This window comes from Mustela nivalis (genome assembly GCF_964662115.1).
Source record: "Mustela nivalis genome assembly, chromosome: 11".
Classification (NCBI taxonomy): Eukaryota; Metazoa; Chordata; class Mammalia; order Carnivora; family Mustelidae; genus Mustela; species Mustela nivalis.
In genome coordinates, this window is record NC_139030.1 from 57460101 (window position 1) to 57487602 (window position 27502).

A 27502-nucleotide genomic window follows, 5' to 3' on the forward strand; every position below is an offset into this window, starting at 1 on the left:
AAAGGAGAGAGAAAATAAGAGGAGAATTACAGAACATTTGAGAAGACCAACTCTTTCTCAGAGTTTGCTATAAAAGGGCAGAGATATAGGACAGAAGTTGGGGAGAAATGTGGAGGCAAGGTATGGCTAGCTTCACAGTGGAAGACATTACATATTTTTATTTTATTTTTTAATTGTTAAAGACTTATTTATTTGACAGAGAGACCAAGAGAGCACAAGCAGGGGAATGGGGAACAGAAGAAGCAGGCCCCCTGCTGAGCAGGGAGTCCCACACAGGGCTGGATTCCAAGACCCTGGATTCCAGATCTGAGCCAAAAGCAGATGCTGACTGAGACACCCAGGTGTCCCTCACATTTTTATTTTAATTAATGTTCCAGTGGGTGGTGATGTAGGGGAAAGTCCACTTGCAAATAGACAGGAGGTGATGAGGTTGTCTGCAGAAGTAGAGAAGTTGGTTTGAAGTCAAAGCACAACCTCGAAGCTCTGCTCATCACTGCAATGGGGCAGGTGGGGTGTCCTTGCAGACACAGACAGGCTGGAAATTTGGGGCTGTTGATCTGGAGAAATTCTCTGTGAACAGGAAGAGAGAAAGAGAAAATAAGAGAGAAAGGAGCAGCAACAGAGATCTGAGTGATGACCCTGAGGGATCTGGGTGGAGGAAATCGTACTGAGAGAAACACAACCCAAGACCATTATTGCTCTTGATAAGCCTCTCTGCTCCCCCCATCCCTAGGGATTGTGCTTGATTTACTCAGCAGGGGAACAGATGCCAAGTTTCCCACTTCAAAGCATTCAGGCCCCATGGGTGGGGGATGGGGGGTGGGGGTTTGGGTGTGATAACAAAGGCTCGGCCACCATATATCTTCAGTCCTGTAGCACATTTTACTTGCCTTGGTTTCCCTCACCTAATCTACCCGCTCCCTGGCCGGCTCCTAACCCAGCAAGATTGATCTTAGATTCATCCATATATTTAGAAGTTCCAATCTCTACTTGACTTTGAAATCTCTCTGCTATGAACTTACTATCTCACCCCAGCTTGGCCTGCCCTTGCTTTGCTGTTCCCAGCTTGGCTCTGACAACTCCTAGTGATCTCACCCCACTGTGGAGCCTAGATAGGATTGTTGTGTTCTAAAAGGTCACCAGTCAACAGGGTGTTTGGAACTCAAAGAATTTCCCCATAGAAAAAAATTATTATAAATAGTGGTATGGTTCCCAGGCCAATCCACAAAGGCCTATTTAACCAACCATGGTGCCGGCCTAGCTGTCCTAAGCCATGGGGTCCCCTAAGACTAACGAGGCTGACCCAGAGGGGAACAGACAAGAGAATGGAACTCATGACGATTTAACAGTTCCCATGGAAACATGAGGGCGAGAAATCCCAAGGCAAAGGAGGCAAGATGTTAAACAGTATGTCAGCTGACACCCAAGCAGAAATGCAGAGCAGACAGTACCCTGGCCCAGAGAGGTTCACAGAGGGCAACTATGACAGACTGGGGAGGGTCTAGTAGCAGGGGACCAGAGCCAGCCCCCTAGATCTTTGATAAGCAGCATAACATCATGATAGGGTCTCCCTTTAACAGCAGAGTACCTGTCCTCCAGCTAACTCTGCCTCTTTGCGCCCCTGTTCCTAAGAACTTCCTGATTCTTCTCTGGCCCTTTGACCACCTACCCCATCCTACTTAATGGAGGGCTTCTGATTGCTGGCTCTTCACTTAGTGAGACTGACTCTCCCTGGTTTGCTTTTTGGTTGAAGGAGTAGTTTATTTTGGATGCCTCACGCCGACTCCATTTTACAAACTTACTTTTGCTAAATGCATCCTGAGTTCCTTTATGGGAATCTCTCCCACCGCTACAACCCAGGGGACTGTTGATCAAGGTACCACGCCCTCTGCCAGCCAAGGGATCGGCAAGAGAGATTACCATTCATACCTTCAATTTCTCTGGGTCTAGCTCACGCTTTAGGCTTTCCTTCAATGTGTAAGCGGGTTGTTTCGAGCTTGAGTTGGCCGGATTTATAAACCATGATCTCCAACGCACACATGGCATCAGAATATTCCATTCATTACCTATTTGATACTTTCTAGTAAACTCTCCCAATGCTTGCCTGTCACTTGGCCACCATCTACTCCTACACAGACTTGCAATTTCCTATGTGCCATGCTTGTCTGGTCCCCCGCCCCACCCCCCGCCGGAATCCCTGCATTTTGGGATCCACTGTGACTACTGCCATCGCTTTTCCCAGCCAGGTCTGTGCTGAAAGGAAAGCAAATATCCATAAGTTTTCCTTCTTGGTCCCTGTCATGTCTTCCCCTTCAAATTATACATCCCGGTCCTCCAGGCCCATGTATCTCAGAATCACCTGTGTGTCTGGAAAAAAAAAAAAAAAATGCAGGTCCGCAGGTCCCAAACTTAGGAATTCTATTCCAGTAGGTCTGAGCATGGAGCCCAGAAATCTGCACTTTTACAGCTGTCCCAGGAGATCATAAGGCCCGAGATCTGGGAGGTGCTGCTGTGTGACGAGGCCAGTCCTCTTGCACACCGGTCAGCCTCACCATTCGCAGGGTCTGGTGTCCTGACGGAACCCTTCTGCCATGGAATCTCAAGGTTTTTGGTAAATATTTCTTTCCATTTTCATGGCTCACGAGAGGGCCCCACTAAGAGAACTGCTAACAGAGATAATAGAGAAGAGTTCCAACCCCATGAATCAATTGGCAAATTTTAGTCAGTTTTTGCCAAGTTGAATCTTGGTAAAAAAAATTTTTTTGACTGCTGAGGCAGAGGAAATCTGCATATTGATGAAGTAGCAGATATGTTGGCCCAAAGATACGCATACTTCTATCCATTCCCTTTTCATCATGATTTGACAATCTGAAGCATAAAAACCCTCGCGCACAATGAGCTAGTAACCATCCCAACCTACCTGATTGAGAAGAATAGAGATTTAAAAAAAAAATCAGAGCTTCGGATTCATAAATGCTCAGTATATTAACACTGTCCCAGAGAAAGCTTCGTGCATCAGACTAGGAGGAAGAGCCCTATATCCAAGCGGGAGGGGAGACTGTCCCAGAGCACAAAAGGATTTTCTAGCCCTCCGTTCTGTCCTTCTGTGCCACGGAAAATAGCAGACACGTTGGCAGCAAGACAAAGCAAATGGTCTCTCAGACTTTTGAAAAGTGTTCTATTACATGCATTTCTTAATGATATCGAGCATTAATCTAAAACTAATACCCAAGACCAACTCTACAGTGTGTTTTATGATTATTAAATGACACAATATTCCCCGTGTCTGGGAGAAGACATATTTGCATGGGAGGCAGCCAGGATTGCTAGCTAAAAGGCTTATTTTCTTTGTTTCAACGTTTTCCTCTCTAACTTCCTATCACTCCCTTCCTTTACCAAAAAAAAAAAAAAAAAAAAAAAAAAAAACTATTTGTAGTAGCTGCTCTAGTTTCTGCCCTTAGAAATCTGCTCTATTTATTAACTACTCCTCCGGTGAAGAAATTCCACTGAAATTCCTTCAGGGCCTGGCTGCCTTTCAGCTTCTCTTTGCACATTCCTGCCTCTATGTATGTCACCATCTTAAATAGCTGAGCCTTCTGTGCTTTAATAAGGTCTCTCTATAATCTTTTTTTTAAGAACACAGACCTAGTTTTACTAAGTTTCTGAATACCTTAGATTGTAAAGCCCCCATAATACTCTAATTAATTTCTGTTCTACCTCGTCTGCGTTCTCGCTGGTCGGCTAATAACATAAGGACCAGAACTGACCTCATTACAATAACTTCTTCCATTTCTTACGTCGTAATCCAAATGATTCCTCCAGGCTGGTATTTGAATTACATCCCCCTACCCTGCTCCCACCCACAACCCCCTAGAGGTGCCAAGTTAAAGATTTAGAAGTGCATTCTTCATAGATTCCAATTTTCTGGGTTCCAAATTTGGGGTACTAAATATTTTAAAAGGCATATTCTTTTTCTTTGCTAAGTTCATGACATGTCCAAGCATAGCATTCCTGCATAAAAGAAAACTAAATAACACAGAGCATGGTTCTGAATTACCGTCAGCTAGAATTTACCAAGAAAAAAGGAAGGAAGGAAGGAAGGAAGGAAGGAAAGAAGGGAGGGAGCGAGGAAGGGATGAGGGAGGGAGAAAGGAAACTGCAAACATCCTATTGTCTTTTTTATGACAGAGGCTTCCTTGAAAAGAAGCTTCCAGAAGCTCTTAGAAAAAGCATCTCCCCGCCCCCCCACCACGCCCTCTTAGGGTACAAGCAGTCAGCGAATATTTCATCCTGATTTTATCCAGATGGAGGCTTTCAAGGTGTGGTCCCACGAGAAAATCCCAGAACTCTTCACAAGTTCAGATTAGTGACATAGTTCACGAATGCCTCTTCCACCTTCCCCAGTCCTACCTCATTCCCCTTCTTTAGTTACCTCCAGAGCCTGGGTTGTTAATTGTAGGAAAACCTGTATTGGAGCACAGCATTTACTGGCAGTTTCTGCTGCTTCCCATTAGAGGCAGAAAGTACCCTTGTCACTTGTTGACACCCCTTCAGTCTCCCGCTCAAGTGGCCTTCCGACATCTCCCATCAAGCTCCCGGGTGCTCTCCAGGCCATGGCGCTCTATGTCAGCTGCCTGCATCACCATCTTAACTAGTAATACATCAAATGCTAACTTGGGGCTCGACAAGGCCCTGCTCTGGCCCCTTGTTCTGGTTCTTTAAGTTTTCTCCCTCCTGGGGGTGAGATTTTCCTGTACCTGTGATTTTTAATTTGTGGGTGTGCATAGGCATGAAGCTCACTATGGCTTGGGCAGCACTGTGCTTTTCTCACCGAATCATGTTCTGCGGTTTATATCCAGGGCAAACTGTATCTTAAATCACATCACACAAATGAAAACTGAATGTTAGGGAGAATATGATTTAGACGCTTTATTGCAGATTAAGTTATATTTGAAGATCTCCCGACTTACACTGCTCAGTGGCTCGACAGGTTTTGTCACAGACCATGAGTCCGCATCCCATCAGAAACAAAGCCTCCTTCCCCGTGAGAAGCAACAACTCTCCCAGTAAACTCAGTGGCATGCTTCACTCCTACTCTGAAACCCAGGGGGAACCTCACCTGGGCTGGGCCACTTGCAAGCCTCCCCAACCAGGCCAACCAGAATCTTTCCCTCAGAGGGACACTCAGAAGCTGGATGGAGAAGACCCTCTCGATGTCATATTGGATAAAGTGGGATGGGGCAGCCCTGGAGCTGGCAACTGCCATCTTCTCTGCCAAGTGGAGATGGCCAAGCTGCAAAATGAGTCCGAGCAGAGGCAAGAGTCAAGAAGTGAGCTCATAGTGCTTGCCTCTGAGACTCTGGAACCGAAAGTTCACCGTGCTACTGTGTTTTCTATAAGCTTCTTCGGTGGGCTCACTTCTGGGATACTTCAGTACCCTTAAAATGTGTGAGAACTCTTGTATTATTTTATGGTTTAGATCATTTGGCTCAGGTTTCAGCCACTTGCAACCAAACATGCTCTAAATTCTGTTCCACTGTGAATGGTGGAAATGTTTGGGAGGCTGCACTGTCCACAAAGCTATTCCTAGAAACACAAGGGGATGTGGCTCTCATCTAATTAAGGTGAACATGGAATAGGTTGAGTCCTAGCAGAGGCCCTGAAAATGTTTGTCATGAAAGTATTCAAAGCTTACAGGGAAGGAAGTTAGCCACAAGATCAGCCACTGCACAAAACAGCTGATGCAAAAAACGACAATGAAGAGCAGGAGCTATAGTGTTGTAAAGAAAAATAGAAAAGAGCTGCTAAGCAGAAAAGATGAAGATAAAAAAACAATGGAGGGGTTCAACCTGTAATAATACTAGGAATAGCACACATACCTTACAGAATTATTGCAAAGACTCAATGAGTTACTCTGGAGAAAGAGCTTTGACCAATGCCCGATACATGGTAAATGTCATCAAAGTTCTAGCCATTACTGTTATCATCCCAGCTGGGCTGGAAATACTGGAGAGCTACTTGGCCATGAGGCAAGAGAGCAGACTGTCTCTTAACCCCAGAGAGCATCAGCTACACCTTTTCAGGGCCGCACCCCTCCTGCCTCAAGACGCATCACATAACCCTACCCTATCTCAGTACTTACTTCTGAAAATTTTTTCAATTTTCTAGCCGCAGTACTTTTGTGTTAAATGGAAATCTGAAATGTATTCCCCCCATCAGGTGAAAAATGGTAAATATTCCTTTATTCTCCTCTGCCTCTGATTTATTTCCAGGCTGTGTTTGGTTCTTCAGTTGATTCTTTTATTCCTTCATTGGTTTTATAGCCTAGAGAGAATCCAGATTACCTGAATAACTATTGCAAATGGTACTTTCATTTTTTTAAAAGTAGGTTACGTTACATTCTTGGGAAATTCTTTAAACAAACACAAATTGCAAGACAATGTTGAAATGTGCACAAAAAAATGGCATGTGGTGTATTAAGAATGTATTATTTTTATTATGAATTTCAGTTAGAATATATGTTAAATTAATTTGAGTCCAGCATTTGCAGTACCCTTAATTTACTTCTGTAACCTTGTGGAAGGTAAAACTCTAACATGGGCCCCAAGACATAATCTCTGGTATACCCACTCTATACGATCTCTTACCCTTGAGTGGGAAGGACCTGTGATTATGATAGAATAGTACTCTCATAATTAGGTTAAATTATGTGGCGAAGGTGAAAGGATTTTGTAGATGTGAACAAGGACCTTATTCGGTCAACTTCAAGCTAACCAAAGGGTTACTTTGGGTGGGCCTGACATAATCAGGCGTCTCTAAAAGAGACACAAAGCAGCAACTGCTACTCTCCACTGGCCTTGAAGAAGTTAGCTGATATGCTGTGAGAGGGTCACATAGAAGTAGCCTCTGATAGATAAAAGTGACTCCTAGCCAATAAAAAGCAGGAAAATGTGGGTCAGTCCCAAAATCTCAGAAAGACTGAATTTTAGCAAAGCAATCAAACAAACAAGCAAACAAACAAACAACAAAACAACAACAAAAACTGATCTTGAAAAGAATCCTGAGCCTCAGAAGAGATCATAGCCTTAGCCAATACTTTAATATCAGTCTTGAGAGACCCCGAGCCAAGGACCCAGCTAATCCATACTTGGATTCCTGAGCCACAGCAAACATGAGATAAAAGAATTATTCTCAACCACCAAGTTGGTACTAATGTGTTACTCAGCAGGAGAAAACAAATACAAACTGTTATGGAAAAGAGTATGTGCTAAATGTTGGAGGATGCCCACCTAGCAGTTCAGGTATTCTCAGAGACTTCCCCGAAGCCAATAGAGTATCTTCAGAAAAAAAGCCACTGGAGGCATAAAATGCTTGGCAAGGGCAGCACTGGGAGAAGGAAGCCTGAGTAATAAATAACCGTGACAGGGCACCTGGGTGGCTCAGTGGGTTAAGCCTCTGTCTTCGGCTCAGGTCAAGATCCCAGGGTCCTGGGATCGAGCCCTGCATAGTGCTCCCTGTTCACTGGGGGAGGCTGCTTCCCCCTCTCCTCCCTGCTTGTGCTTTTTCTCGCTACCTCTCTCTCCCAAATAAATAAATAAATCTTTTAAAGAAATAAAAAAATTAAAATAAATAAGTAAATAGTTGTGCCTATAGCTGAGGGAGAGATCAGTAGCTAGGAACTTTGTAGTGCTATCAACGTGCTTCTGTGAACACTTTGGTGGGGAAAGAAGGATATGAAACATGAAATAGGGCTATCAGATCATCAGATCATCAGATTATCAGATCATAAACAACATTTGTTTTGGGTCCTTTTGTTTGTTTGTTTGTTTGTTTTTGGTTTTGGTTCTTCTTATTAAAATAATATATACTCCTTGATGGAAATTTAGAAATGTACAGTGAAGAAGTATAAAAGAAAATACACATTTCGCACATAGTTGAAAGCACTCACAGTTTGTGTCTTGCTTTCTTTATTTAACCCGATCGGTCTGTGTTCTCCGGGTTCTTGTCATGGGCGTCATTTGTAAAGGTAGCATATTATTCCTCGTGCTGTGCACTGGATTTGTGCACAAATCCAATGGTTGGATTTACCCAACCATTTCCCTATGGTTGGGAGTTGAAGCTGTCTTTCACTTAAAAATATTTATTCTGAACTTGGGAAAAGTCTTCGAGCATCAGAATCTATAGGAAATAGTGTTCATTTACCGAACTTCTTGCTTTGGCATTAGACGATAGTCCCCACTTTAAAACAGTCGAAAATCAATCTCATTTGGGGCTCCTGCTATGTAAAATCCTATCTCATCCTTAGAGTTTCCTCCGTCGTCGGGTATCCTTTTTGCTCAAACATGCTCTGGCTTGATCCAGATTACTTGTTCTCATTGCAATTTCCTCCCCTGGGAAATCTGTTCCTTCCTGCCCTCTCTCCCTCTGTCTCCTTTGTAAACATTAAGGTATGATATGAGATTTGTTCTAAGTAATGTTTAGTAAAAGGCATCTTCCATTTCTGAGAAAGCCCTATTGTTGCTATCCCTAATAACTCATTCCTTGTGCGCATGCAAACTAAGCCCTTCAAGCCTCCAGGCAATCTTCCCGTTCCCCACTGTATGACTTTCATTTATCATGTTTTTCTTGCGAACTCTTAGCCTCTGTCTGTGTTGTTATATGTCTCCTCAGTGCAGAGAAGCCACAGGAACCCGTGGCTAGCAGCCTGGTCTTGAAGGCAGACCTTGGGTTCTGGCTGACCATTGATCTTTGATGGGTGATTGGTACCCCAAATGGGAGAGGGGCATTGTAAGGGAGATGCCCTGTACCGTGTCTTTGGAAGGTAGTGTAACATGGGTCTTAGAGTCCATCACACTCAAGGTGAGGTGTCTGGGGGTGAGGTCTGGGTAGCAGTACTTTCAAAAGCTCCAGTATTTTCAAAAGCTCCCAGGTGATAGTAATGAGCCGCCCATTACACCAGCTCTTCTGCTGTGGGAATTGACAAGGGATGAGGGCCTCTCTTACAAGTAGCTGCTTGTGAGATCCTCTGCTGGCTCTCACCCCTTTTCTGGCTGAACTTACCTCAAAATCCTCTGACTCCATCAGAGGGTAACCTTGTGAGCCCTTCAAAGGACTGTAAGTGCTTCCCCCTTGCCCTGCTCTGAGGACCCCCTCCTGCTGACCCTCCTTGCCCCTCCTCAGCTCTCACCACCACCATTTCACCCCCCTTCCTGTTAGGAATCCCCCAACCAGCAATAGCCCAAAGACTCCAGCCTAACTCATCCTTTTTTAACTCATCTGGGAGAAATCTGACTTCAGTAGGGTTTTCTTTTTTCTTTCTTAATTCTTTTTGTTTTTTTAATGAAAAATTTTGAGATCATTTTAGATTTACATGCAATTGTAAAAACTAATACAGAGAGATCTTATGAGCCCTTTACCTAGTTCTCCCCAATGATGACATCTTGTAAATCTATAGTAGAATCTCACACCAGGATATTGACAGTGATACTAGTAAAGATAGACATTTTCATCAGCACAAGTCGCAATGCTAATCTGTTCCCTGTATATATAATTTTATCACTTTGAGGATGTTGTATAAATGGAATCATGTAGTAGGTTACATTTGGGGTTTATCACTTGGCAGAATTCTCTGGAGAGTCACCTGGGTTGTTGCATATCTCATGTATCAAGAGCTTGTTTGCTTTGTATTGCTAAGTGGTATTCCACAGTTTAGACCTGTGTGTGCCATTTGGTTAACCATTCACCTGTTGAAATTCTAGGTTGTTTGTAGTTTTCTACTATTATGAATAAAACACCTTTGAGCATTCATGGACAGGTGTTCGCATGAACATAAGTTTTCATTTCTTTAGGATAATTGTCCAAGAGGACAATTTCTGGGCTCTACAGTAGTCACATGTTTAGTTTCATGAGAAATTGTATTGCTTCATGGTCTCTTCTGTGAATGTCAGAGATTGTTGCCTGAATTCCAGATGACAGAAAAAAGGACGAGCCGAAGGGCAAAAAGGATCCTCGCTGGTTATGGGACTTCCTTTATGCAGTCTTCCCAGGAGTTAAAGACAATCCTTGTACTGGGTCTTGCAGCAAACAGTTGTCTGACAACACCTAGCTGCAAAAGAGCCTGGAAAGCTTACCTTATCTAAGTACACTGCCACTCTAAGTAAAACGGCAGTAACAATCAAAATCTTCAAGGCTTAAAACAACAAAGGCTTGTTTTCCTCTCACATGACATAACCAACCTGGATTGTTAGGGCTCTGATCCATGGTGTTTTCACTCTGAAACCCAAAACCACTATCAGAATCATTTCCAGTCATCATACTAGAGAAAGAGAGAGAGAGAGCATGAATCTTACTCTAGTTCTTAAAATTTACATTTTATTGGCCAAAGTCACATAGTGAATCTACCTACAAAGGGACAGAAAAAGTACAATTTTATCATTTATCAAAAGAAGAGGGACACCAGGGTGGCCCTGTGGGTTAAGCGTCTAACTCTTAATTTCAGCTTGGGTCATGATCTCAGGATTGTAAGATTGAGCCATGAGTCTGGCTCCACACTAGAGCAGGCATGGAGCCTGCTTAAGATTCTCTCTCTCCTTCTCCCTCTGTTCCTCCCTTCCCCCACTAAAACAAAACAAAACAAACAAAAAAACCCCACAACAACAACAAAAACAAAAGGAGGAGAAGTGGAAATATTTCATAATTATGAACAATCACACCAGAGTTGGGAAGGAAGGGGAGCATGGATTTTGGAAGGAGTCTCTGCCACAATTTCAATCTGCTATTATTTAAAATCTGGTTTTGTAAACTGTTTATTTATAAACTGCTCTTGATCTAGCTCTTGTATATTGATGATCCCAGAGTTCTAATTATCATTAACTAAATACGCCATGCTATTTCATTACTTAGTGCATATATGAATGGAGCATGTTATCCATAGAATGTCCTTCCATCTTTTAATGTCAATGCTCTCAAAACTCCGCTCAGATTTCCTTAAGTCCCATTCCCTGTGCCACAGCACCTTACCTGCGCTTACCCATTAGGATAAGGTACAGCTGTCACAGTTCCATAGTCCCAACCTCATATGGCAGCTCTGTTCCACAAAATCCTTGGGGATCTGGGTCCTTCTACTTCGTGCTATGTTACTCTTTGCATGCCACCGCATGTCACTTTGGCTGCAGGCATTCCAACCATCATGTCTTTACTCCAACCAATAGAAAGGATGAGAGGTCAAAGAATGAGACATACAACTCCCCTCCAAAGATCTTTCTCATTAATTGCAAATGCTACTTCCCCTTAGATCCTGTTAACCAGTATTAGTCACAGACCTATAACATGCTGCATAAGAGTCTGGGGAAATGTAGTCTTCTTCTGGTCAAGAGTGTGTTTGAGTCAAGATTGAGACTCTATTACTAATGACGAAAAGATAATAGCGAGAGAGATTGAGGGATAAATAGGAGCCTGTGCCGCAAAGATGATTGCACCAGTCCATTTTTTTCATCTTCCCTTTCTGTTTTCATTCAATTGACTTAACTGTTGAGTTCCTACTATCTAGCTATAAACAAAAAAGTCATGGTTTCTACACTTCTGGAGCTCTCAAATATCAAATAAATGACCTCCCAGATGAACCAACGATTACAAATTTTGATTAGCGCAATAAAGGAAAATTTTGCTAGGAGAGAGATTAATGGGGATAGAGGCTAATTTAGATGGAAAGAGGGATCGGGGTAAGTCTTTTGAGGGCTGTGGGGAGAAATATAGCCAGGAGAAGCTGACACTAAATCAGGGGCAAGGGGACCATGCCAGAAAAAGGTGATATATCTGCAAAAGGCCCTAAGGAAAGAAGGGTCTCGGTGTCTTTGGAAACCAGTAGAAAGGCCTATGTGCTTAGAACCCAGTGACAGACAAGAGAGGTGTGAGATGCAGCTGGAAATGTCAGCAGGAGCCAGAGCCCAGGACTTTGCAGGTCATAGTAAGGATTTTGGGTTTTGTTCCAAATGCATTAGGAAAGCATTGGAAGATTTCAGGAAGAAGAATGACATGATTACCAAATACGAAGCAAGTAAGGAAGTTAAGAGAGAGTGCTTTTTTTTTTCCTTTTTCATGGGTAACATTTTCCCATACATTCTACTGCTATTTTTATCATTCTTTGTATAATCATCTTTTAAGACATTTTTCCTTCTCCTACCCAGATTCATGCAGTAGTATTTGCATTCTTCTGAATTGGCCTTGTTAAAATTCAACATTGGTTTATTTTTATTCTTTCTTAGGTCCCTGTTTTTCATTTGCCTATGATGCAGAAAAACACAGAGTGATTCATTCAAGAAAAAGAAATGGTTATTTAGTGTACCACAATTTAAGACTGATGCCCACTCTTCCTTCTTATATAGCTATTATCAGGACTATTTTGTGATGTCACAAACTGCAAATTTCTAGACTCATCATTGACCTCCCAGTCTCAAAGATAAGATGAAAAGAACAACACAGTGAGATTCTTGTGGTTCCTTTTCTAGGCTTTAGCCCTGCTGTGGTTCCTATGTCCTGATTTGGATTTTGGCCCTTGACTTGACTCCTGGCGATGACATAACTGGCCTGATCATTTCTGTGACCTCATTAGCCTTTCTCTATGGGTCTAGGCCAGAGCCCTGTTGCTGGCCTGAGGATCTCTGCTTCAAGCCTTGAGTCTTCATCTTTGTGATTTTTTTTTTTTATATTTTTAGTATCTTTATATTTCCATGTCGCCATCATGAGCCTAGACAAATCAGGAAAATTTTGCTGTAAGAGTAATTAATGGGGATAGAGGCTAATTTAGGAGGAAGGAAGGATCAGGGAAAGCCTTTGGAGGGTTGGAGGGAGAAGTGTGGCTGAGTACCCCTTCAGTGGGCTGGAGGAAATTACAGCTCACTTCCTTGTACCAGCACGGAGCTAGGTACTGGGATTCAAGAATACTTTGTCAGAGAGCATCACAGAAGGATTCACATAAAGACAGATCTTTAGCTGAGATTGAAGCATCAGCAGAGGTAACCAGGTGGAAACAACGCAGATACAAGTGTGTTGATAAATACGCATAGCCTGTGGTAGAGTTGTGACATGTGAGGGCTAGTGTAGGAGGTCAGGGTGCAAGAAGCAGAGCCTCAAGATGAGACACTGGAGAGCTGAACAGCGCCTTGACATGGAGGGCTTTGCATCCTGTAGGTGATGGAGAGCAATTAAAATACTTTAAGCAGGAAAATGAAATGAGGAAATCTGCATATCAGAATGAACTTTCTGGAAGTAATGTAGAAGAAAGATTTGAGGGTGTGAGCCTGGAAGCAGGGAGGGCAGTTTCTGATAGTTTACTTAAGGGTTGGTGAAAAACTGAACTTGAGTAATGGGGTTAAGATTCAAGTTATTGAAAAAGACACAGCCAGAAAGGCAGAATGGACACACCTTGAGGATTAATTGGATAAGGGGTGTGAGTAACAGTCAGGAGCCAAAAATGCATGCTTAGCTGGGAGTTGGTGCCATTGAATGATGCTAACCACCATATTAAGCAATAAAAGGAGAAGAGCAAGTTTGGGAGGAAAGATGATGAGTTCATTTTCAAACATATTGAGTCAACAAATATGAATGGGCAGAAAAAAGTTGACTTTAAATCTAACCATTCTTATTTCATTTTTTGTTTTGTTTTGTTTTGTTTTTTTGCTGGATATAAAGGCTAAGAGTAGAGGAGATTAGCAAAAAAGAGATCAGTAAAAGAAGAACTAAGATAAAAGAGCAAGAAATCACACTGCTCTAAAACTCATGACTGGCCATTCATTTCACGAATACTCACAGAACATGTGCAATTTACAAGATAGCATTCTATAGAAATAACATAGGTCACTAAGCTATACCTATAAAACATAAGCTTAAAATGTCATAGAAATATAATACTAACATTCAGTTAGTTATCATACAAGGTTACAAAATTGACAAAAACAAATGCAAAAGTGGTAACTGCCCTTATTATTGACTGCTTATAAGATTTAGCGGTCATTAAAAATAAAAAGATCTAATAGTCATAATCTTACCTAAATGATTAAATATTTCACTCATGTTGTTTTCTGGTATGACACAATATGAAATAAATAACATCTAAAAAGCACTCCTGCCAAAAAATTTTGATTTGAATTTAGTCAAGCTTTTATACCTAACTTCCAGATTATGAAATAATGTAAGAAGTTTAGGAATAAGTCCAGCAGCACCAAGAGGAAAAAAATCAGAAAAAAATCTAAAATGTGGAAAATGCTAGAGGACAACTTTGGGCCCTCAAAAAGTCAATGTCATAGAGGAAAATAAAATCCTGGAATTGTTCCAGATTAAGAGAAGCTTAAAAAAAGAAAAGAAAAGACATAATAATCAAAAAATGATTTAACATTGATTGCATTACTTTGAAGAAATCACTATAAAAAGCATTTTGGAGACAAGTGAGGAAACATTAATAGGAACTGGAGTATTAGATGATATTAGGAAGGTATTATTACTTCCCCTAAGTGATAATGGTGTTGAGGTTGATAGAGAATACTTACTTTTAGAAGAAAGATGTCAATGAAATTTAAAGGCTGTTATTCAGAATCAAGGAAACAGAGCTCACCACCCCAGAGACTGCGTCCTTCCTGCAAACAAAGGCCCCTAGCTCTCATGGGTCTGCACTACCACCACTTCACCATGGATGAAGATATGTTGCACTCAGGGTCAACAACAGCTCCCACACATGCAAGGCTGACATTGCCGATCACAACACCCGCTAGGCAGCCTTCCCCTCTATTATGGGGCAAACCTGGCCCCAGGACGTTATGGTAGGCATGGGCCAGAAGGACTCCCACATGGGCAATGAGACCCAGAGCAAGAGGGGCATCCTGACCCTGAAGTACCCCATCAAACATGACATGGAAAAGATCTGACACCACACCTCCTACAACAAGCTGCGCGCGGCCTCTGAGGAACCCTGCATGCTGTTGAGTGTCCACAGGTTCACCACCATCCCTGCTGAGCAGGAAATCATGTGTGACATCAAGAAGAAGCTGTGTTATGTCACCCAGGACTTTGAGCAGGAGATGGCCACCCAGCCTCCAGCTCCTCCCTGGAGAAGCTGTGAGCTGATAGATGGGCAGGCCATCACCATTAGCATCACCATCGGTTCTGCTGCCCTGAGGTCCTCTTCCAGTCTTCCTTCCTGGACAGGAATCCTGTGGCATCCTCAAAATACCTTCAACTCCAACATGAAGTGTGACGTTGACAACCACAAGGACCTCAAAATCAACATTGGACTATCAGGGTGCACCACCGTATCCTCCAGCATTGCTGATGAGATGCAAGAGACCACCGCCCTGTCGCCCAACACCATGAAGATCAAGATCATTGCACAGCCTGAGTACAAGTACCCTGTGTGGATTGGCAGCTCCATCCCGGCCTCGCTGTCCACCTTCCAGCAGATGCGGCTCAGGAAGCAAACAGGAGGACGACGAGTCCCACCCCTCCATCATCCACTGCAGGTACTTCTAGGTGGACTCATTGCCTTCCACCCTTTTTGGACAAAACTTAACTTGTGCAAAAAACGAGATGAGATTGGCATGGCTTTCTTTGTTCGTTTGCTTATTTTAATTTGTTTTGTTTTGGTTTTGATTTTGGATTGGGGGACGTGTTTGTTTTGTTTTTTGGCATTTGACTCAGGATTTAAAAGCTGGAACAGTAAAGGTGACAGCAGTTGGTTGGAGCAAGTATCCCTAAAGTTCTACAATGTGGCAGAGGACCAATTGTACATTGCTTTTTTTAATAGTCTTTCCAAATATCATGCGATGCATTGTTACAGGAAGTCCCTTGCCTTCCCAAAAGCATCCCCATTTCTCCGTGAAGAGAAGGGCCAGTCCTCCCCAGAGTCTACACAGGAGAGGGTGATGGCATTGCTTTTGTATAAATTATGTAGTCCAAATTTTTTAATCTTCTCCTTAACACTTGTTCTTTTTGTTTTATTTTGAATGGTCTGCCATCATGGTCCTCTCTATCTCCCCAACTTGAGGTGTATGATGAAGGCTTTTGGTCTCCCTGGGAGGGAAGTTGAGGCATGGGCTTACCTGTGCACTGACTTAAATCCAGTTCAATAAAGTGCACACCTTAAAGGAAAGAAAAGAAAGAGGAAAGAAAGGAAGAAAAGAGAGAAAGAAAGAAAGGAAGAAAGAAAGAAAGAAAGAAAGAAAGAAAGAAAGAAAGAAAGAAAGAAAGAAAGAAAGAACTCACAAGAAAGAGTTCAAAAAAAGGAATTCAATAAGGGGGACTAGTTAAATAGGTGTAGGCAGAGTTGAAAGGGCAAAAAGGTAAAAAAGAGGGAATCCAAGTAGCAACAAAAGCAGAAAGCCACTGCTACCTTTTGAGTTGGAGGAACAATGGGAGGAGGTGGTTTTATCGGAGCCCAGGGGCCAGGACTGTCCAGTGGGAATTGACAGGACTTGGCAATGGAAGCTTGGACCATGGAGAAAGGGACTGTTTGACAAACAGTGCCAAAGGCCCTTCCCAAAACACAGCAAGAGCAGTAGAAATATCCTGTCTTCTTTTCTTTCCTTACCATCTTATCTCCAGCCAATACTTCCCATTAGCCAAAACCTAAGAAGAACCCAGTCATCAGAGAGTATGGGAAACCTATTTTGCAGGCACTGAGTCTCTAAGATACAGAACAATTCAGAGGAAGAGCATTAATGGATAAAGCAAGCAGATGACTGATCCCAGGAGGAAATTGTCATGGTGCTTGCGACTTATTTGCAAGTAGTTAAGAGAAAAAAAGATATACATATATATATATACAGATGAAACTAGTAAGATGAAATGTTAAATCTGGGTTGGTATGTGGATGTTCATTATAACTATTTTTCTATGTGTTTGAAAACTTTCAGAATAAAAAGTTGAAAAATCCATTCTAATACTCTTTGAAGGAGGGTATAAGAACCTGATACAAGGTCATGGCCACAGGAATGGAGAGAGGAAATTCTCAAAATGAATTTGACAAAGTTTCTCATTAAATCCTTGTAACCAAGATGGGAAAATGTGGACCAGAGCAACATTTATCATCTTATTTTCCACCACTATACATTTGAGAGTTGAGTTTTCTATTTGTCACTCTCCCAAGGACATATCCTCTCTTATTCTCATGCCAGCTATAACCCCTACCTTATTTATCATACTCAAGAAAGTTTGTCAAAATGGCAGTGAATGAGAGTGGCTTTAATTTGGTAGTAATCTTTAATCTACTCTATTTTTAAAGAAACAAATGAGTTATGAAACACCTCACAGTTGATTACAACAATTCAGTGTGTTATGACATTAGAGTTGAGAAAACTTCAGCTAGAAAAATAGTATAATTATAAGACCACATACATGGTTGAACACTTCTATCCAAAGTTGTTGATTAATGGGTAGGTGTCAACCTAGACATGGCTCTGCATGATGCATGAGAGGGTCTGTCTTAGTTTGGCCCTGGCCAGTATTACATTTTTAAAAGTATCTTGGATAAGATTTAGAAAACAAGCTAATGTTGATGACTTGAACCCTAGGGTGAGAATGAATGCATCAGATGCCAGCTCAGAGTCCACAGAAATCTGGATCAACCAAAGTGATAAGCCAATAAAAATTTATATAATGGACATATGTGACTAGCCTTTTCCTTGAGTCCAGAAAATCCAACTAATTCTGCGACGTTCTGTACAGGTAACTAAAGATCGTTGAGTTCATTCTCTAGTTCTGCCATCGATTACCTGATAAATTTCAGCAAGCTACTTCAACTCTTTAACTCCCTCACTTCCTGCATCAATAAAAGGGAATAATACTAACAGCTAATTCATAGTAGCTTACATGAGTTCATATATGTAAAGCAGTTGAATATCCCTGGCAGAGAGTAACAGAAACAATATGAGTTATGAGTGTTGGGTGTGGGGGAGTACCAGTAGTAGTGTTACCTAGTAAATAGTTATGAGAAAGATTTAGTAGTTGACACAATTAATAGAGTTCAGTTGTAGAACAGACTTACCAAAGGAGTACATGTCATTTAGGGCTTTATTTAATTAGAATCCCTCTGCCTGAAATGAGGTTGATGAAAGTCCTGACCGGCTCTGTTCTGCTCATGCTGCAACTGAAGCGTGGGTTTGAGACTGGGTGCCATAAACAAATCGGAGTCTGTTCAACAGACCTAGGACACAGGAACTGTTGATCCAATCGGAAGTGTCAGTCTGTCTTTAGAAGTTTAGTGATCTGTCAAATGAAATTTAGAACTTATTCTGTGTGACTCCCTCATCGATCTCTCCAGAACCAATCAGTAAAAAATGACCACGACATAGATTCTGAGTTCACATAATGAAAATCTTCCTTGTGATCAGAATGAAGGAGATGTACTTCGGAGTGTGTTAAGTTACCTGTCCCCAAATGATAAGGGATTGTACATCAGGGTGACCACCTGGCATAGATATAATGGGATTCAAATCCAAAATGGGTGATTGGATTAGATGTCTTGTGACATTGACCCTCAGAAACCCTGCAAGATTATCCAATGCAATCTAAGGATTCTAGAGTTGTTTTTAATTACATTCTTAACTGCTTCCCAAACTGCTGCCTCTTGAGCTCTTATTGGGTTTTTTAAAGCTTAGGGCCAAAGGTCTTTATTTGCTTTCCCTACTGCCAAATAAGTTAAATACTCAGTGTGTTCATTTTTTAAGGAAATGAACTTGAAATGATTAAACAGGAAATATGCACTTAGCTCCTAATATCAGCTGCCTCAAAACAAAATCAATTCTGTTTCAAATGGAATGCTATTGGAGAGTTGTTCAGAAATCTGTTGATACTAAAGAAATATTGAAGGTGAACGCATCAGGGAGAGGAAATGAGAAACTTAAAGATATCTTTAATGCTAAAAGGCATTCAGTCCTCCTGTTGTCAAAACCTTGACAATATCTTTAAAATGCCTCTGTGCATTTGAGGTGTAAATATGTTGGGCTAAAAGCAGTGACATGCGGATTAAAAAAAAAAAAAAACTTTTCTCTGCTAAATCCTCGATCGAAATATAGAAATTTGAATTTTGAAGACATCCAATTACTGACCAGTACTCACACCATGAATACATAGTGGGAGAAGAAACACCAAACCCAGAACAGAAAAATCCTGATAGTTCTGATACCTTTATGTGAACACACTGGTCACTCATCTCCCACATGGCCTCAGTTTTTAATCACTAAGCATACTTTTTAAGACTGAGAAATAGCATGTTAGCACATTCTATGGAGTAACACCTTGTTTCCTTCTCTAACTAGCTCTGCTGCTAAGGGAACCATTTTCCAACTCGGTCAGTGCAATCAGGTGATTTATACCAAACAATCTGAGTTTTTCAAGTTGATATCATAGAACTTCACCTAGGTTTGTGGGTCTTATTAAATAACCAAAAAATATGTTCAAATCACTACCTTCTAGTGAAAGATGAAGATAGCAGCATGAAATCTAAATGACGTGTATTCTAGCTTTACTCTGTATTAGGTTTTCATGTTTTGCCCACAGGAAAAAATGCAAAGTCATATATTTTTTTTAAAGGGTTATCTTGAGGGGAGGGGATTTTTTTTTTTTAAGATTTTATTTATTTATTTCACAGACAGAGATCACAAGTAAGCAGAGAAGCAGGCAGAGAGAGAGGAGGAAGCAGGCTCCCTGGTGAGCTTAGAGCCAATGCGGCAGGGCTCCATCCCAGGACTCTGGGATCATGATCTGAGCCGAAGGCAGAGGCTTTAACCCACTGAACCACCCAGGCACTGGGGAGGATATATATATATATATATATATATATATTTTTTTTTTTTTAAAGGTTTTATTTATTTATTTGACAGAGATCACAAGTAGGCAGAGAGGCAGGCAGAGAGGAGGGAGGAAGAAGCAGGCTCCGTGCTGAGCAGAGAGCCCGATACGGGACTCGATCCCAGCACCCTGGGATCATGACCTGAGCTGAAGGCAGAGGCTTTAACCCGCTGAGCCACCCAGGCGCCCCAGGGGAGGATATATTTTTAAACCTGAAGTTTAATTTGACTGTTGTTTCCAAATTTTAAAACATGGACAGATTTAAAATAGCTTCCCGAAAACAGTAATAAGTAAAATTGACAACCAGCAAACCTTTATCTTGTAGTAGTTTAAACTATGATCTTCTTCCATGAGAACTAGATTCCTTGTTTTCCAGAGCTCACAATTTTCATTTCTAGAGCCAAAACTTTGTAGTTCACCACATCCTGGACCAAATGCTCCAGCTTCCTGCTTAGAAAGCTTCTATGCCTTCAGGTCCAGGTACCTTCATGAGGAACTGAGAAATGCTTCCTCTCCTATCTTATTAAGGATATGGGATGTTCTGTTTTGTTTGGTTTTGTTTGGTTTGGTTTGGTTTGGTTTGGTTTTACTTGGAATTCCATCAGAAATGAGGTGCAAACAGTCAAAAATAAGAATGCACAGTATTAATAGAAATAAGATAGCTTACATCATCAAGTCAATCTACTTTTTAGAATTTTTGTCTTTCTGAATACTATTGTACACAATCCTAAGAAGTAAGTATTGGCCAACATCTATTATAGTGAATAATTTCTCTATGGCATTATTTTAATAGAGAAAATTTTGAAAACAGATAAGTGAACAATAATAAAGACACTCATCTAAATTATTTTTACCAAGTGTATTTAATAACATTGGAAATTTTAGAAGCCAACTTGAAAACTCTTATCTCTTTGAGAGTCAGCTCAAACTTAAAGGCAATACAACTGAGAGAAAAATGTTTTATGATTCTAAAACAGGTGGTTAACAACTTCAGCTTTCTCTTTACCTATTAGTGCATTAGCAGATTTCTTTGACAGCAAATTACAAATGTGTGCAAAGTAGACAAAGTACAAGGCAGAATGAAGAAAAAGCTCCCCCCAAAAGACATTTTCCTATCCCCAGAACACTTTGTCATGAAGTGCTGGTAAAAATTTTCCCTGCTTTTTATCCTAGGCTTCCCTGTCAATATCACCCAAAAAACGTTTTTAAAAAATATATTTAATGAGGTGCACCTGGGTGGCTCATTCTTTTAAGTATCTGACTTGATTTTGGCTCAGGTCATGATCTCAGAGTCTTGAGATTGAGCTCTGTTTTGGGTTCTGTGCTGGGTGTGGAACCTGCTTAAGATTCTCTCTTTCTCTCCTCCCTTCCTCACCTCTCTCTCTCCCCCCCATATATATAATTTTATTTATAATATATATAATATATAATATATTTATTTATTTATATAAATATATATATTTATATTTAATGAAGAACGACTTAAAATTCCCACAGGACTTAAAATTCCCATAGGTGACCATCCATAAAGTTAAAGTAACCTACTTTTCCTGAGATAATAAGGATCTTTTATTTATCACAGTCTTATGTGGTTTCCAATAGAGTGGATACTCAATAATATGTTTATGGCATAAATCAATGAAAAAAAACCCAAAAGAATGAAACGATAGATGGGAGAGAAGTAGAAATGCTGCATTATGAGAGGCTTAAAAAAACTGAATTTTCCAAAATGAGGGATCTTATAGATGACTGCACTGATTAATAAAATCAAAAAGCCAACCTAATATCACATCATTTTATTTGATAGTTTTCTGATTTGTCTTTCAGTATATGCCTAACAAGCAAATACTCCCTTCTGTATAGTTATTATGCAAAATCCACACTTAAAAGTTGCATGACCTCAGACAAGAAACCAACACTCACCAAACCTCTTGCTCTTCATCTGCACAGTGGGAATCAGTAGTGTGGCAAAGTTAAATGATTTGTGGAACTGGTGGAACTGAGCCTGGGACATGTTAAACATACAATAATTATTCATTAAAACGATGATTATCACTTTCCTCCTCTTCAGCAGATTCATTAAATGCAGAGAAAACAATAAATTATTTGTAGAAAGATTTTCAAAATGAGGGGCACCTGGGTGGCTCACTTGGTTAAGTGTCTGATTCTCAATTTCAGCTCAAGTCATGATCTCAGGGTCCTGGGCTGCAGCGCTGTGCTGGACTCTGTAGTCAGCACACAGTCTGCTTGAGATTCTCTCTCTTCCTCTGCACTCCCCACCCCCGGGTTCACTCACAGACTCTCCCTTTCTCTCACATAAATAAAAATTTTAAAGGCTTTTAAATTCAGATCCTTTGGAGGAGCCTGGGTGACTCAGTGGGTTAAAGCCTCTGCCCTCATCTGAGGTCATGATCCTGGGATCATGCCCCACATCGGGCTCTCTGCTTGGCAGGGAGCCTGCTTCTCTGCCTACTTGTGATCTGTCTGTCAAATAAATAAATTTTTTTAAAAATCTTTTAAATCAGATCTTTTTATAAAAATGGTTTTAATTTGTGTTAAACTCAACTATACAATAATAGGATGCAAAATTTTCCTCTCCTTAAGAGCAGAGTCTCTGCAGCTTTTAGCTTTCACCTCCCACTGCATCTGCATTAACTAACTCTCTTCCAGCCACAAGTCGATGGCAGTCAAGATTTGTGAAATGTTATGTAAGAACCAATGCACAGCAGCACAAATTCTTCCCCTGCCTGGTGTTGACCTCACTGAAATTTTGTTTGTGTGGATTTACTTTTATACACCTTTTTCAACAAAGTCAAGAATTTCAGTTGCATAGAGGAGACTGCTGAGTCAGGTTTCTGAGCAGTCATGAGAAAAGGGGAACCTGAGAGCTGGAAATAGAAGAGGAAGGTAAAGTACATGGCAGAACTGGAGTAGAGTGTCTTGCAGGGAAGATCTTTTGCAATGAAGAAAAGAATTTTGAGAGAAAGACCTGATGCTTGGAGCTATACATGCATGTCTACAGAGGCAAGCAAATGGGATACTAGTAAATGTGATGGCGGACGTCCTGAGCTTCAGCATAAATCTGGGCTTCTGCCAACACTCACTGAGCCTTTCCCATGCACCACAGAGCTCAGATCACATGATCCATCTTCCTGCAATGCCACTGGAGTGGCACCATTAGCCTCATTCTGGAGATGAAGATGCTGAGTCATAGAAAGGTTGAAAATGGGCTGAGGTCACACCTAGCAAATGGCAAAGACAGAATTTGAACCCAGGCAGTCTGACACCAGGGACTGTGGGCTTAAATAGTACAACACTGTCCTTATGATTAAATATATATGCTTCTCTGTACAGAGACAGGGTGTGAGATATACCTCACCAGTTTTGCCAAATAGGTTAAATCAAAGCTAAGTAAAAGTTTTTGCAAGCTAAGATTTCTGGTTATTCTTTATCTCTGGGTCCAGGATGAGGAGAAAAATTAAAACTGAGTCAAAAATTAGACAGGCAGGGGTGCCTGGGTGGCTCAGTTGGTTAAGTGGCTGCCTTCGGCTCAGGTCATGTCCCAGAGTCTTGGGATTGAGCCCTGTATCGGGCTCTCTGCTCAAAGGAGAGCCTGGCACTCTGCCTGCTTGTGCTCTTTCTCTCTCCCTCTTTCAAATAAATACAGAAAATCTTTTTTTTTTTTTTTAATTAGAAAGGCATTGGTCATTTGAAAAAAAAAGTCAAAAAACAGGAAAGGAAGGAAGGAAATAAAAAAAGGAAAGGAAGAAAGGAAGGAAGAAAGAGAGAAAAGGAAGGAAGAGGGAGAAGGAAGGAAGGAAGAGGGAGGAAGGAGAAACATCTTTGTATAAAGACTATCCATAGCAAAGGCTAACAAACTTAACAAACATCTTATTGAAAGTTTAAAGAAGATTCTGAAGATTTTCTCAAAATTGCTTAAGACAGTCAATGGAAACCAATTGTACACTATTCAGTTTACACACTATTGCTGTGGTTCACATCTGCCCATGATAGATATTTCTTTTTTGAAAAGAGCTCCCTGATGTTTACCCTCCCCCACCATCTCAGGGCAAACCACTTGCATCCTAGACCCATGACCCAGACAGATCTGGCCATTAAAAGTTCTGCATCCCTCTGATCAATGTGTGGGAAGTCTACCAACCATAAGATTTTTATTGGGATTACTGAGAAAAAGAAGGATTCTTCCCAGAAATTGCCAAGCCAAATTGCCAAGCCAGTGTTCCAAGCCTGGCCTTGGTGGTTACCATCTTTTTGCACTACTGGGCAAGTCTTGTTCAAATAATGATAATGTCCAAGACATAGGGGAGGGACACAGATTCCTGAAGTCCTCTTGTGTGCACCTGGATCCAACTGAGCCTACCAACTTGACTTTGCAATTATATGGGCCAACTGAAAAAAGTGTTTTAAGGCAGCTTGATTGGCTATCTGCCTCTTACAGCAGAGAGAACCCAGACTGAACTATTAATACGAGACATGTAAAACGCCCAATGATAGTCTCTTTACTTAGTCATATATATTTATTATTTTAATTTGTGTTCACAGACAGAATGAATAAAAGAGTAGTTTCACAGAGGATTTTAATCATCCAACCTCTGTATTTCTTTAAGTTCTAAAATTTCTTTCCTGCAAATTCTCCTTCCATGTTTTTTTTTTAGGAGCCCACACTTCACAAATCTGGTGGACCATTATCTGGCATATTAGCTATTTCCACAAACAGCTGTTTTATTAAGTGTCATAAATTAGCACAAGAGGTCAAAGACTTTGTTAAGAACTTAATATTACAAAATTCCCTAAGCGTTGCACTAGATTATTTGGGAGATTTCTTTTAAAAAATTAACATACCCAATGGAAATCTGAAATTAATGGGTGTAGGTAAAATAGTGGCCCCGAAATTTTACTGTCCATAAGAATTGTGTAGGAAAATTGATGAGTTGAATATTCCAGGCTCCCATCCTCAAAAATACCCTAGGGAAATCAGAGCCTGGAATCTGAAAGTCTACATCTTCACTAAGCTCTTGAAGTGATTCTGATGTAAGTAGTTTCAGACCACCAGCCTTGAGGAATTCTTGAAATTCTCACTGAGCTTCAGCGAAGATGTTAGTTTGAGCTTGTAAATTGTGGATCTGTATCTCCAAGAAAGTCGAGGATCATTAAGGATAAACTTGAAATTTTGCCGAATTTTACTTCCTTGTAGTCTGGTCAGCATTGAATGACATAATGCATATAAAGGATTTCATCGTTCATATCATTAGCATGTGCTGAGAGCAATCATTTTTAACATGCTTATTATAATGGAATTAAAAGACAACAGACTTCTTCATCTTGGCATATTCAGAGTCCAGCTTTTTGAAATGTTCTTCTCTCACTAAAAATGTCAAGGTTCAAGAAGGCTAAATACTGCGCTGATTTTTTAAGCTTTTGTCTCTTGGTATTAAACCTGCGAATGTTGAGTTAGAGGAAAATATACACCACATTTGTATGTGCATCTCTGACCCATTTACCAAATAATCTCTAAGCCTGCAAATTTTGAGTGGGCTCAGAGTAAGAAAAATCAAGTAAGTACAGTCTACAGTGCAAGCTGCTCTGTCTCTTGAACTTTAGAAGAAAATACTCGTAGAAATAGAATCATTTCACCCAAGACCATCAGACCAAGATCCTCCAGCTGCCTCTGGTTGCTTCTTACTCCTTTACATATTTTTAGTCTTTAAGTCTTGGGTTATTTTCTTCCCTCTTAGTTGGTTTAAGGTCCTAAACAGTTTGTAGGCATCCCTGGCCTTCAATCATGATACTCTTAAGGTCCTCAACCATGTCAGTTAAATTGGTACAGGACTGTTTATTCAAACATTGGCAAAGCTGAGTAATCCATAACCAAGCAAAGGGGAAATATCACTTGATTACAAATTATTATGAGACATATCTTCATGGCTCAAATGTGGAAGTCTAGTATTTTGTTTTTGAAGTATCATGTGAGCCTTAATAATAATCTTTTTCTTACTATTTGTATTGCAGAAACCAAATACATGATCTCCAGGGTCTTAATTGTTGCCGTACAGTTGCTGCCATGGAACGTAAGCCAACCAGTGATCCTCCAACAAGGAGAACAAGAAGACCTGACAATGAAAGAGATGAAAAACAACTACCATTCTAAACTCAATACACATTAGTGACATCTCAAAGAACTGTGAGGATCTGGATCAGTCACATCCTCAGAAGATAACAGTCCATCAGTTCATCTTTTTGAAAGGGCGTCTGATGAAGTTTAAAAAAAAAAGCCCAGATGGTAGCTGTGAGGGGATATCTGAAAATTGAAGCAGAGAATGCAATTTGCAAAACTGTATCAAGGCTCACAAAAAAGATAAACTATCCTAAACCATAACATGCAAGACAAGTAATTTAAACTCATGCCATTTTAACATATCTCATTTAGATCCCTGGGTTCCAAGATAAGACCAGGGGACCAATGGATTCCTGTGTTAAAGATAAGACCACTGACTGTCCCAGCAATTTAACTAGTTTACAAATTCTTACTAATCCTTGACAAGACCACTCAATGGCTAACTCCCCTTCAAATCTTATAAAACCTCCTCGATTCACCCATTTGTAACACTCCCCCATGGCTCCCCAGTGTGTGTTCTCCCTTGCAGGAACAAGCTAATAAACTTAACCTTTGTGTTGCTGTTGATCTGTGGCTAAGAGGATACAACCAAGCACCCTGTCACTTACAAATGACTGGTCTGATAGAACAGTAGCACGACTTACTGAAAATTCAGTTAGAGGACCAGTTATGAGACCATACTCCAAAATGTTTGGTTTCTCCCTTACAGGTTATAGTACAAACTTTGAATCAGCAACAAGTAGGATGCTATTTCTCCCATAAGCAAGATAGCAGGAGTGGCTCCTTCCAGTGTTAAACCCAGATTATTTGATTATTTTATTCCTGTTCTTCCCAATTTTGTATTCTACAGATTTGGAGGTCTTAGAGGAATGCTTCACCAACGGACACAACAATGATTTCACTGAATTGGAAGTCTGAGACTACTATGTGGCTATTTTGAGTTCCTTATGCTTTTGTGTCAGCAGTGAAAGAAAGGGGACACTTACTGACTGGAGTGATTGATCCTGATTGCCAAAGAGGAGCCAGTTTGTAGCAACAAAATCGGAGTGGGGAGGATAATGCATGGGACCCAGGGATTCTGTCAAGTACTTCCCAGTATTTCTACTTCTGATAGCAAAATTATTGGAAAATTATAATAACTAAAGAAAGGCATGACCACTAAAAATTCAGCCCTTTAATAATAAAGATTTGAGTCACCCCAATAGTTAAAGGATTTAGGTGAGTTGAGGTGCTGGCTGAGGGCAAAGAAAACATGGAATGTTTAGTGGAAGAAGGAAGTTATAAATATCACTATAGCCACCTGAAACTAGAACTGTAGCAACTATTTTCTTCCTTGCTTGTTACATAAATATAAATAAATATATCATATAGTACATAATATATTATTATAATGTTACATTATTTTATTACTTTGTATATCATATATTATATAAGATAGTATGTATTATAATATATATTTGCATATATTGACCTTTTTTCCTTCCTCTTTTATCCTTATTATTTTGAAAAGATTGCTGGTAGTGATTAATG

At 40.6% G+C, this 27502-nt stretch overlaps 1 pseudogene across 1 annotated transcript; it reads left to right on the forward strand.

The window, feature by feature from the left end:
- Nucleotides 1-14966: 14966 nt before the first annotated feature.
- Nucleotides 14967-26122, forward strand: LOC309843450 (actin, cytoplasmic 1 pseudogene; annotated as a pseudogene). Its single transcript, XR_014316537.1, has 2 exons — nt 14967-15509; nt 25867-26122. The product of XR_014316537.1 is annotated as an actin, cytoplasmic 1 pseudogene (transcript).
- The last annotated feature ends 1380 nt before the right edge of the window (nt 26123-27502 follow it).